Below are 10360 nucleotides of genomic sequence, written 5' to 3' on the forward strand. Positions count from 1 at the left end.
ATTAAACGCTTTGTTGTAAATCTCTGTGGAGGAATTAAGCAGCAGTTTCATTGTTTCCATTGTCAAATTTAATTATTTATTTTTTTCATCATTTCACTATTTTATTTGTGTAAAAACGTAATTAAATAAAATTTTGATTATTTCAGTTATAGAAAGATTAATCATAATTATTTAAAAAATAGTTAATAATAAGCAAATCAATCTTTTTCTACCAATTTTTTTTTATATTTGTAAAATGGGGGTTACCTAGGCCTAGATAGGTGAGTAACTACTGGGAGAAGAAATATTCCCATGCTCATTGGGATGTGAGCATGAGGGAGCCTATTTGGAGCTATATGAAAATACTATGTGGAGCAATATATCCATAGGTGGAGACACTGTGTGCTTTGGATTCAGGTAGTGTTTATCAGGTGGAGACACATTGTGCTCTGGATTCCAATAGTGTTTAGTAGGTGGAGACATGGTGTGCTCTAGATTCCTATGAGCTAGGTTGAGAATTAGTAGAGAATTTGACTTATCAATTCCTAACAGGTGGAGACATGTTGTGGATTCCTATAGTGATTAATAGGTAGATATGTGCTCTAGATTCAAGCCTGGTTGTCGCAGGGAGAAAGACTTATAATCAATCTAAAAACAAATATTGTTAGAGTTGTAACAGAAGTTGGAAATTTTACAAAGGGTGTAGAAATTATTAACCTCTGAGATTTAATACTAATCACTTGGGTAATATCATAGTTAATGACCCTGCTTAGTGATAATTAGCGCCATGTGGCTCACACCAATTATTGTGTGTAGTCTCTATAGAGAAGTGAATTATGGAGAGGAGGTGCATGGTGTTATGTGGAAATTATTAATGTCGGTAAATGGAAGAATATACGTTATGATGGATGGAGACATATCCCCACAAGACGGGAAAGCCTTGGAATTTGGTGATAGAGAAATGTATGTCTCAGGGAACAAAGGAAAGTACATTATGGGTGGGAGGTGGGGATATTTATGTTTTAGGAGATGGAGATATTTATGTTATGGGGAAATGAAGATGGAGATACGACTATTTCATGGGATGGAAATGTGGAGAAACAAAATGGATTATATGATGAAATCATTGAACTGCACGAAGGCTCAGGACCTAGTGGGGCCCACGAACTAAGGTGAGGTGGCATATGCCATGTAGGTCAAGTAAGGCCACATGGATGTTGTGTGGGGTCCCATATGACGTATATATGTGATGTGGAAAGGTTTCTTACATGGCACTCTAACAACATGACACATGGAAAGTAGAAATGTCTTTTTGGATGACAAGTGGCAGGATTTTAAGTGGCACATGACATCACTTGAGGATGCCTCGTGGAAGGGTAACATAATTTTGACATCAATATGATGTTAGAAGGTCACAAAGGTATATACGGCATGGAGCTAGATGACATGGATGTTAGGTGGTGGCACAGATCATGGCATGTCATCCCCAGATAGAAAATGTGATGTCAAATTTGGCACCCACGGATAGGAATATTTTCATTAGCACTTGTTATTTAGCTTCGAGTTCGTGTGTGGTATAACTAGGATATGGGCATGGACTGGCAGAAGTGTTATATGGGGATTGATTCATTGGTTGACATGAATAAGTTTCTCACGTCATGGATGTTTTAGAGCAGAAGGATCTTAGAGGTTTGCAGTAGTTGCATGGTGCCATAATGGGTGCCATGTTGGACTAGAAGTAAGGACTTACTGATGTGGCAAGGATTAAGGGGCCAAATTTTAAATGGGAAAAAATTTCAACCTTGGAGTCAGAAAGGTGAAAATTTGTATTTCCAAAAATATTTTGACGAGTTGGATGTGATGGTGTTATCCTAAGTGAGTTCTGCACACTTTGGGTAAGAAGGCATTTTGTAACCCCGTCTTCATAATGATACCCTGGAGATTGGGTTAGTTAAAATTAACACCTCCCGTTAGTTGGGAAAAACCAAAGTGGTGGGAGGGAGTGTTACATGTTTTCCAAGAGAGTTAGTGACAAATCAAGGCACCTAGTTTACTTCCAACCTGATTGAGGGGATAATGAAGCAACATCACATTCACCATTGAAAGTCCACTTCCTACTACTCCCAAGAAAATGGGTAGGTAGAGGCCACTAATATAGAATTAGAAAACACTCTTATTAAGGTAATTAGTGGAAGAAATAAATAATAGGAATAGAGACTTGTTGAAGCCACTTGGGCCTACAACACTAGGCCAACTCCATTAGTTTCACCCCCTATGATCTTGTTTATGGAAAGAAGGATTTGTTACCAATTGAGTTTGAATACAACACTTTGAGGATGGCATCTCAGTTAGACATGGATTTTAACAAGGAATGGGTTGATAAGATAAAATATCTAAATTCCGTAAATGAGTACAATATGCAGGACTTGTTGCATGCCACAGTAGTCCAACTATAAAGAAAAATATAGCATGATAAATACATCATAATTATAGCTTTCCAAGAGGGTGATTTATCTCTCTTGTACGACTATAGGTTCAAAATATCGGAAAACTCATGACCAAATGGTTGGGACCTTACCTAGTGGAGAAATTCTATGATAATGGCTCTATTAGAATCAGAACCATAGATGAGGAGCATATACCACTATTAGTGAATGGTTACATGATGAAGGTTTATAGAAATCCCCTTTCCATGGATGATTTATAGTTTCAATAATCAAGAAAATAAATGTGATTAAGAGCACTATATCTCTCTATTCATCCAAATCCTAATAAACAAAAAGAAAAAGAAAAAGAAATAAACAATCTCAAGTGAAATTCTCTGTTGAGGCACTTGAGATAGGCTCACTGATTAAAAACCTCCTTAAATGTTATAGGAAAGTCCAAAACTTCTATAGGGAGGGCTCGCATTTAAAAAAATCTACAAATCCAAGTTTTTTTTAATGTTTGGTCCAAATAAAAGCACCAATAAGGTCCTAATGATTTCCCTTTCCATGTTCAAGCTTCATTAATGTGTTCCTCTTACTTTTTTCACCCTATTCCACCTTGTACCGCCCCATTTCTTTCACTTTTTCATCACATTCAAAATCAAAACCTTCTCCAACCACTTTTCCTCCATACCTTTGAATTATGAAGACACATACATCACTTGATGACATTTTCACCGATCTTGAATGATCTCTATACTTGCTACAAGATACTACATAGTATTGTATCAAGTTGCAAAGACACTGTAGACCCAACTTTTTCAGCACACAAGGATCCCTTTGAGGGGACTCTATTATCCAAAAAAATCCATAGCTCCATAAATACCCTCCAATAATGATGAAGAGGTCTTGAGTAGCTAAAGGATCCCATATAGAATGCTATATGATGAAATATACATGACAATCAATGTCTAGAAAACTCCTACTTCCATGGAATTCATCAACATCGAGCATCCAAAAGGTAAAAATGAGGTATGGATCCTTAAACTCTCTCTCTGAGTTCATTTAAAGCATAGTGAAAATTTCGTTTTGAGCAAATCAAGGTTGAAACAAACTAGCCATTGAAATCCAACTGAGTAGCAACCAAAATCTAACCAACATTCAACACCCACTTTTCTAAAGTTCTCTTCCCATGTGTGACAAGTAGGTAAGACAAATCGGTTATTCTCTCGGAATTATTTGAAAAGGTGGCCATTTTCTTTTTATGATGTAATGATCAAGGTGGGAGTATGATCGAGGATTACATTAGGGAGTGGAGTGGTAGATGGGATAGATAAGTGTTGTGCACTAAGTCCCATCTATGCCACCCTGTCATTACATTATTCTTCATGTCCACCATCATTGTGAGAGAAAAACAACAGTAATCACCTTGTTGAAAAAGTGAATGTAGCTGATAGAAACCACAATTTGCTTTGAATATTGTCATAGGTTGCTACAAGAGTTATCACAAATTATTACAAACATCTATAGGTCTACAAGGGTTTATTACAGAATCACATAAACACTACTAGATTTCCCTCACCAAGCTCTCTACATGTGTTAAAAAGTTTGGTGCCCCAAAACAACTCCTAAATTTCTTACCAAGTCTTCTTCCCAAGAAATTATGTAGTCTACATAACATGTTCTATGTTAAATTGGGCACATAGTCTAAAGAGAATAAAAAAATGTTTCTATGTCAAAGTGTGAGTGGAAGGACAATAGGTTCACCATTTTATTTTTTATAATTGATGTTTGATTTGTTGAAAGTATAGAATCAATATAATGTTCATATTTTGAAATTTTTTCCATTGTAAGAGGCACATAGAGGTGGTACAACAAGAAACCTTGTTTCCTGTAGTATCATAGTCATACCACCTACTCTCCAAAATTTTCTAACCGCAGAGTAAACCATTCAGTTTAAATAGGTTTTAGGAGTTATAAGAAGGAAAATTCTAGGTGTGGTTTGAAATTGTTTTCCAAAATATAATTGAGGAAACTTTGTGAGAATAAAATGAAGAGAAGTTTTAACAGGAGAGAGCCCACTGACGCAAGAATAATTTACAAGCACCTGGAGTTGTAACTATATTTGAGAATTTCTAGTAGTTAGTGTTCTTTGAGAAATTCAAGGGGTTTAATGATGAATTGGAAATGGAATTTTCCATTAATTTGCAAAACCCTTAAGGGCATGAGTTTTTCACTGCAATCAAGGGATTAGTAATTTACTTCAATGAGGACAAAGTGAGCAGAATTAGAACTCTCCCTAAGGGACATCATTGGAACAAGGAAAAGAAGTAGGATGCTATCGCTACCAAGAATGTTTCTTCCTACAAGATGAACTACCTGATGAGGATAAAAATGGAGGGAAAGCTTGCATGATCCTTGGGATGTGGTAGCCTACCAAAAATTCAAATACATCTCTTGTAAGGGTGGATTTATCATAGTCTATTCTTAAAAATTTAGGATGTGATATCAACTAAGATTCCAAGCCCACCTCCCAACCTATGAAAAATTGAGTATCCCATTTTTCCTCCTTTAATATCTGAAGGAGATAATTACTAAAGTAAAGGAGGGAAAATACAAATATTCTGACCATCATGGCCTAATTAAATTGATTGTAACTGATGCACTAGTAGGCTTACAACATTTGATTTCTTGGGCCAACTTTGTGGATATGGATAGACAACATTTCTAGAAGCCCAAGCAGAACTCAATAGGCCTAAAAGGATTATAGCCAAAAGTAGGAAAGGGAGGAAGTAGTCATCCCCTAAAAAAAAAAAAAAATACAGACATCTTGGAGGAAGCAGGAAAAGAGGTAGTAGCCACCTTGGAAGGTTAGTATACCTATCAAGCCCAAGGTGAGTAATCATGTCCAAAAAATTGCTATACAAGGAGAAAGAGCGCTAGAATCAAATTTAGTGGAAAACCTCAACCTCCTTCTGCCACTCCCATTGCAATAGAAGAGACACTTATCCCTAAATAGAAAGTGCAACAAGGAGGAGAAGTGCAGGGCATGCCATCGCTACAATAACCAGAAACTAAAGTGTAACAAGGAAAAATGATAGTACTTCCCAAGGAAACAAAGCAGCTACAGGAGTAGTTTTTCTAGCTATAGGATTAACATATAGAGCTACATGAGGTAGAAAAATATACAAAATAGTCTGCACCAAGGAAGCCACCTTCATTATTTTCCTGGCCATTAAGGGATGATCCTCTTGTTGCAGGGACATCAAGTAGAGTGATTCCTGCACATCTGGTACCTCAATTAATGAGTGAGGTGGATATGGATAAAGTAGAAACCCATAGTTGGAAAATAATTTCCCAAGATAAAGGGTTGGTCAATATTGCTAGCATGGAGGACGAAGTCAACAAATTGAGGGAGGAAATGGCCTTCTTGAACATAGAAGAACCCAACAGAAAAGAACACATTTATAAATAAAATCAATACCTAAGGAATCAATTGCGATAAGCACAAGAATGTTAAAATAAAAATGTGTTCAGATTGCAACAGTGGATACATCCTTAGCAACCATGGCACACCTTTCCTTAGAGGCTGCCAACTATAGGAATCCTACCAAGGCATATCTATTGTTCCTAAAAGAGTAATAGTGTAGATTCCAGATTAATAAAATAACTCAAAGAGGCACCATACATTTGTAAGAGACCAAACACTTCATAGACTTATAGCTAGAGTGTAGCATGGAGGACAAAAAAAAATTGGTTGAATTCTATATGCATAAGCTTGTCCTCTCCAATATGCCCATATGGGACTCAAATCCTTACTTGGTGGATGCAAAATTGTTCACATTATCATCTTGGTTAAGACATGAGGAGATTAGAGAAGAAGAAGTGAAAAGGACCTCGAAATGGGATTTGAAGGAGACATTATGAATCAAACCAAAACACCCATCTCCTTTAGTGCTTGTTGAATCCCATGCCATTCTTGCACAAGACCCTGAGCTAGGACTATTTGGAAGAAAAATCAAGTAGAAGCCATCATCCATTTTGAGGACACCTTCAAATTTTTGGGAGAAGAAATTTAACAAGCCTACCAGAGAAGATGGCAAGGCCTATCTCACTACATGAAGATAAGTATCACTCTCCTGATAGACTCCAAGCAACACTAGCAAGAAATCCTTTGTATAAGAGGATCATCTAGAGGCATGGGATTCAATGGAAAGGAATCAAGTTTAATCCACCTCTACTGCTAGGGATATAGGAGCATCAAATCCAAGAAGAAGAAGCTCAAGTATGGAAGGACATAGAGGAGAATGTATGATTCTACCTAGTAGGGGAAGCCACAACTAGCTCATCCCAGGATATCAAGCAAAAAATCAGAGAGCTAAATGAACAAGAGTAGAGAAGATAAAAAGAAAGAGTTTCTTAAGGATGAGTAACAATTCCAATAGGGGGTATGATGGGCCTCCAAAATAGGTAAATTATAAGGCCCATCAGTCCACTCCTAGGCACATAAAACAATGTTTGACCCCACATTTTGCACTTAATGGTATATTTTCCTAGCTTAATGAGTTCCTAGAGGATTTGATGTGGTTTTCATGCTTTATGTGCCTTAACATGTTTATTGTGCATGATTTATAAATATATTGAGAGATTTTGAGGAATCTAGCACTGGAGAGATTCTAGGGACTTGCTCCCTACAACAAGAAGACTCAAACTCGATTGGCTCATGGCATTTAATGCCTCCTCCTGTTGATGCAAGTTAGATCTAGGACAATATCCCTTCTTTTTTATTTTTTTTAGGCAAATGCAACCCTACTGTCAAGGATGCTACTCTTCCACCTGATGTATAAATAAGAGATTTGAATTGGCCCTAGAGGCAGTAGTAATAGAGAAAGAATAGATTAAGATTTTGAGTATTTATGAGCAAATTTTGTAGCATTGTAATTTGTGATGTAAGGTAGATTTTCATTTAATGGAAATATTTCGTCATTTTAGTCCATAGCTTGATTGTTCTTAAGGGACTTTGAGCATTCTTGGGTTGGGCCCACCCCATGAGCTTCAAATCCCTCGTGTAATTTTTTGATATTATTTTAATTCTTTACATTTTCCTTGTTTATATTTTGAATCAGCATCTCTAGAAATTATAGTTTAGTAGCTTTGTGCATGGTTAATTAGGTAGTTTTATGGGCTAATCTTCCTTGTAGGTCATTTATACAATCTGTCACCCTTCTTGATCATTCATATCCCATATCATTGCATCTTTAAGTCTTTTTTTTCCATTTCATTTCCGTCGTTGTTACAAATTTTACAATTTGATGTGTTACTGTGCAGTTGATATTATGGTTATAGAGGATAGGCAGAGCTCCTAATTATATGCATGTTTATCTATAATATTATTTCAATTTCTTCTTTTTATTTCTAGAAACATTAACATTGGTGTAAAAATACATTACAAAATATTTTGAGAATGCCCCATTGCCCTCTTTCCCCTTGCCTCATCCCTAGCACAAGTTCACTCAAATGTATTCTTTGCAGCATTAATGCTTGGAACAACATTTTTGAAGTTGTGTATGATTCTTAAGAAAGCTAGGGAGAAGGTAATATGATTTATATTATCAAAAAACTTATGCATTAGGGATTATGCTCTAGGATCATATTCTTTAAGCATTTTTTCATGGTTTAATAAAGTGAACAATCAATATCCTCAATAAAAATCACATACTTGGTGGTCCTTACGAGTAATTTCCTTTAGTTTCATGTTTCCATGGATCTTGTGGAGATCTAAATTATAAACATCTTAGCCTAAAGAATAAGAAATTGATGCATTCATGCTAGACCATTATGAAGCTATGTGCCTATAAATCGAGTAGGGTTTCTTCATCACTTTTACAATATTTTGGTAGAATTATCATCTGTCAAACAAGGCCTCAAAATCTACTACAATTTCTTCTTTTCTAATGAGATGATAGATTGAACATGACTCCCATGTCTAATAAAGATTGGGGTATGCTCAAATTATGAATATAATATGTAGTACTCATGCATCATATGTATACATAACTTACATCCTCTCTTATGTAAGTGTCCACAAAAAGCTTTGATTATGTTATTATGTTTAAAGTTGTATCAGGTCATTTTTAACACTTCGAAATTTCTCCAAAAAAACTTACTTTGATATGAATATGATCCATAAACTTCTACGGATACTCCATTGGTCAGTTCATCAATACATCTACTAAAATATCTTAGAAAATTCAAAATATACACTACGAGGGTTTATTTCTCCTCATATTTTTGGATCTCTTAATTATTGTTTATTATGTATGCATGCAAATTATAATTATGTATAAAATAGAGAACAAATAAAATAATCACTCACAAAACATAATAATACAAGATATGACCTAGGAAAACCTTTTAGGAGAAAACCCAGCTAGAAGGTGGGGCTATTATGCCCACTCTTTCTTTGAATGGAAATGGATACAAGTTCAAATGAGTGATACTTGTGACCCGTGGATTGCTATAGTGCGCAAATCCTATCTATTTAATCTCCTCTTATCCACTCTCAACTACTCTTGCCGTCTATGGATCAAAATGCACTCGAATAGAACGGAAACCCTTTTCCTCCTTGTGGCTTGATTATAACACAACCCAATAGCCTACTAGTGGTTAGGTTTGACTTCTTAAACTCCTAACTAGAGTTACAATATAGATTCTTCTAGAGTCTTCTTCATCATGATCATGTGGTTGGCCCTTTGTCCATGAATAATGGGGCTGATGTGGCATCCTCTCAAATCATGGTGGTTAGAATAGGAGGTCAACTTCCATGTGGAATAACTTTTTCATACAGACTTTGATTGGGGTAATTATTACATTGTTGGAAAGGTATCTATGTATATAATATTATTAAGGGGCATCTCATGTAAGAGGAAAAGTTTTGACCTTGAAAAAAATAGTTTGATGTCTCAAATTGTTTCTAGAAGGCTCAAACCCCATTCGCCAAACTGGGACCCACGAGTAAAAATGGTCTTGTCAACTAATTCCCCCACTTTTTCCACTCTGAAAACATTAATATGGATGTGTTGTGGCCACAACCCCCCCATAATTTTTTTACAAAAGATATGGGGGGCCTCTATATAAATTTTGATTATATCACTCATTACATGTTTTTATTTTGTTAATTTTGTGGGATTTTCAATTTTCTCGGTTTTATACTTTGATCGCTTCGTTGTGTGCAGTTTCTTGTCAGTTTTCCAAGAGCTCAAATTTCGTTGAATTTAGACTTACAGTTTCAAAATAACGCTTGTTCAAAGTTTGATGGATTTTCACCGCCTACACTTAAATATATAAAAATATATATATTTTAAATTTATTTGTAAATTTAATAGGTAAATATAAACATTTAATTAATTTTAATTAACTTAATTAATTTAATCAATTTTAAATTAAATAAGTTAATCGTAATTTATTTAATTACTTTATAAATATTAATATTTAATTATTTAATAAATTATTACTTATTATTTAATATTTATTTAATTATTATACAGAACTATATATATAAATATATAAATAACAAAATATCATACAATAATAAGTTTTTTATTATATATATATATGGTCATCTCTCGAACCACCTCGAGGATTAAAGTTTGAGCGCATATTATACCTCTCGAAGTTCACCTCTTGGATGACGTAAGTGGGAAGAGCACTAAGGATATAATGAGAAGCCTCCTCCTTTGTTTATATATTTACTGTGTTCATTGTACATATAATTTAAACGTTTATTATTCCACTTGTATTTATTTCTATTTGCTTTATTATTTACTTTTATTTTAATTATTTTTTAATTTTAGAAAAGAAAATGCTTTATTTGTAATTTTTAATTTTTTTTAAAAATAGAATTTTTATAATAAAATGTTCAAGTTTTTGTAATTATGTGTAATTTTCAGCATATT

Source organism: Pinus tabuliformis, chromosome 9, assembly GCF_031772625.1.
Source record: "Pinus tabuliformis cultivar Carrire ecotype Pingquan chromosome 9, CPIR1, whole genome shotgun sequence".
NCBI classification, from domain to species: domain Eukaryota; kingdom Viridiplantae; phylum Streptophyta; class Pinopsida; order Pinales; family Pinaceae; genus Pinus; species Pinus tabuliformis.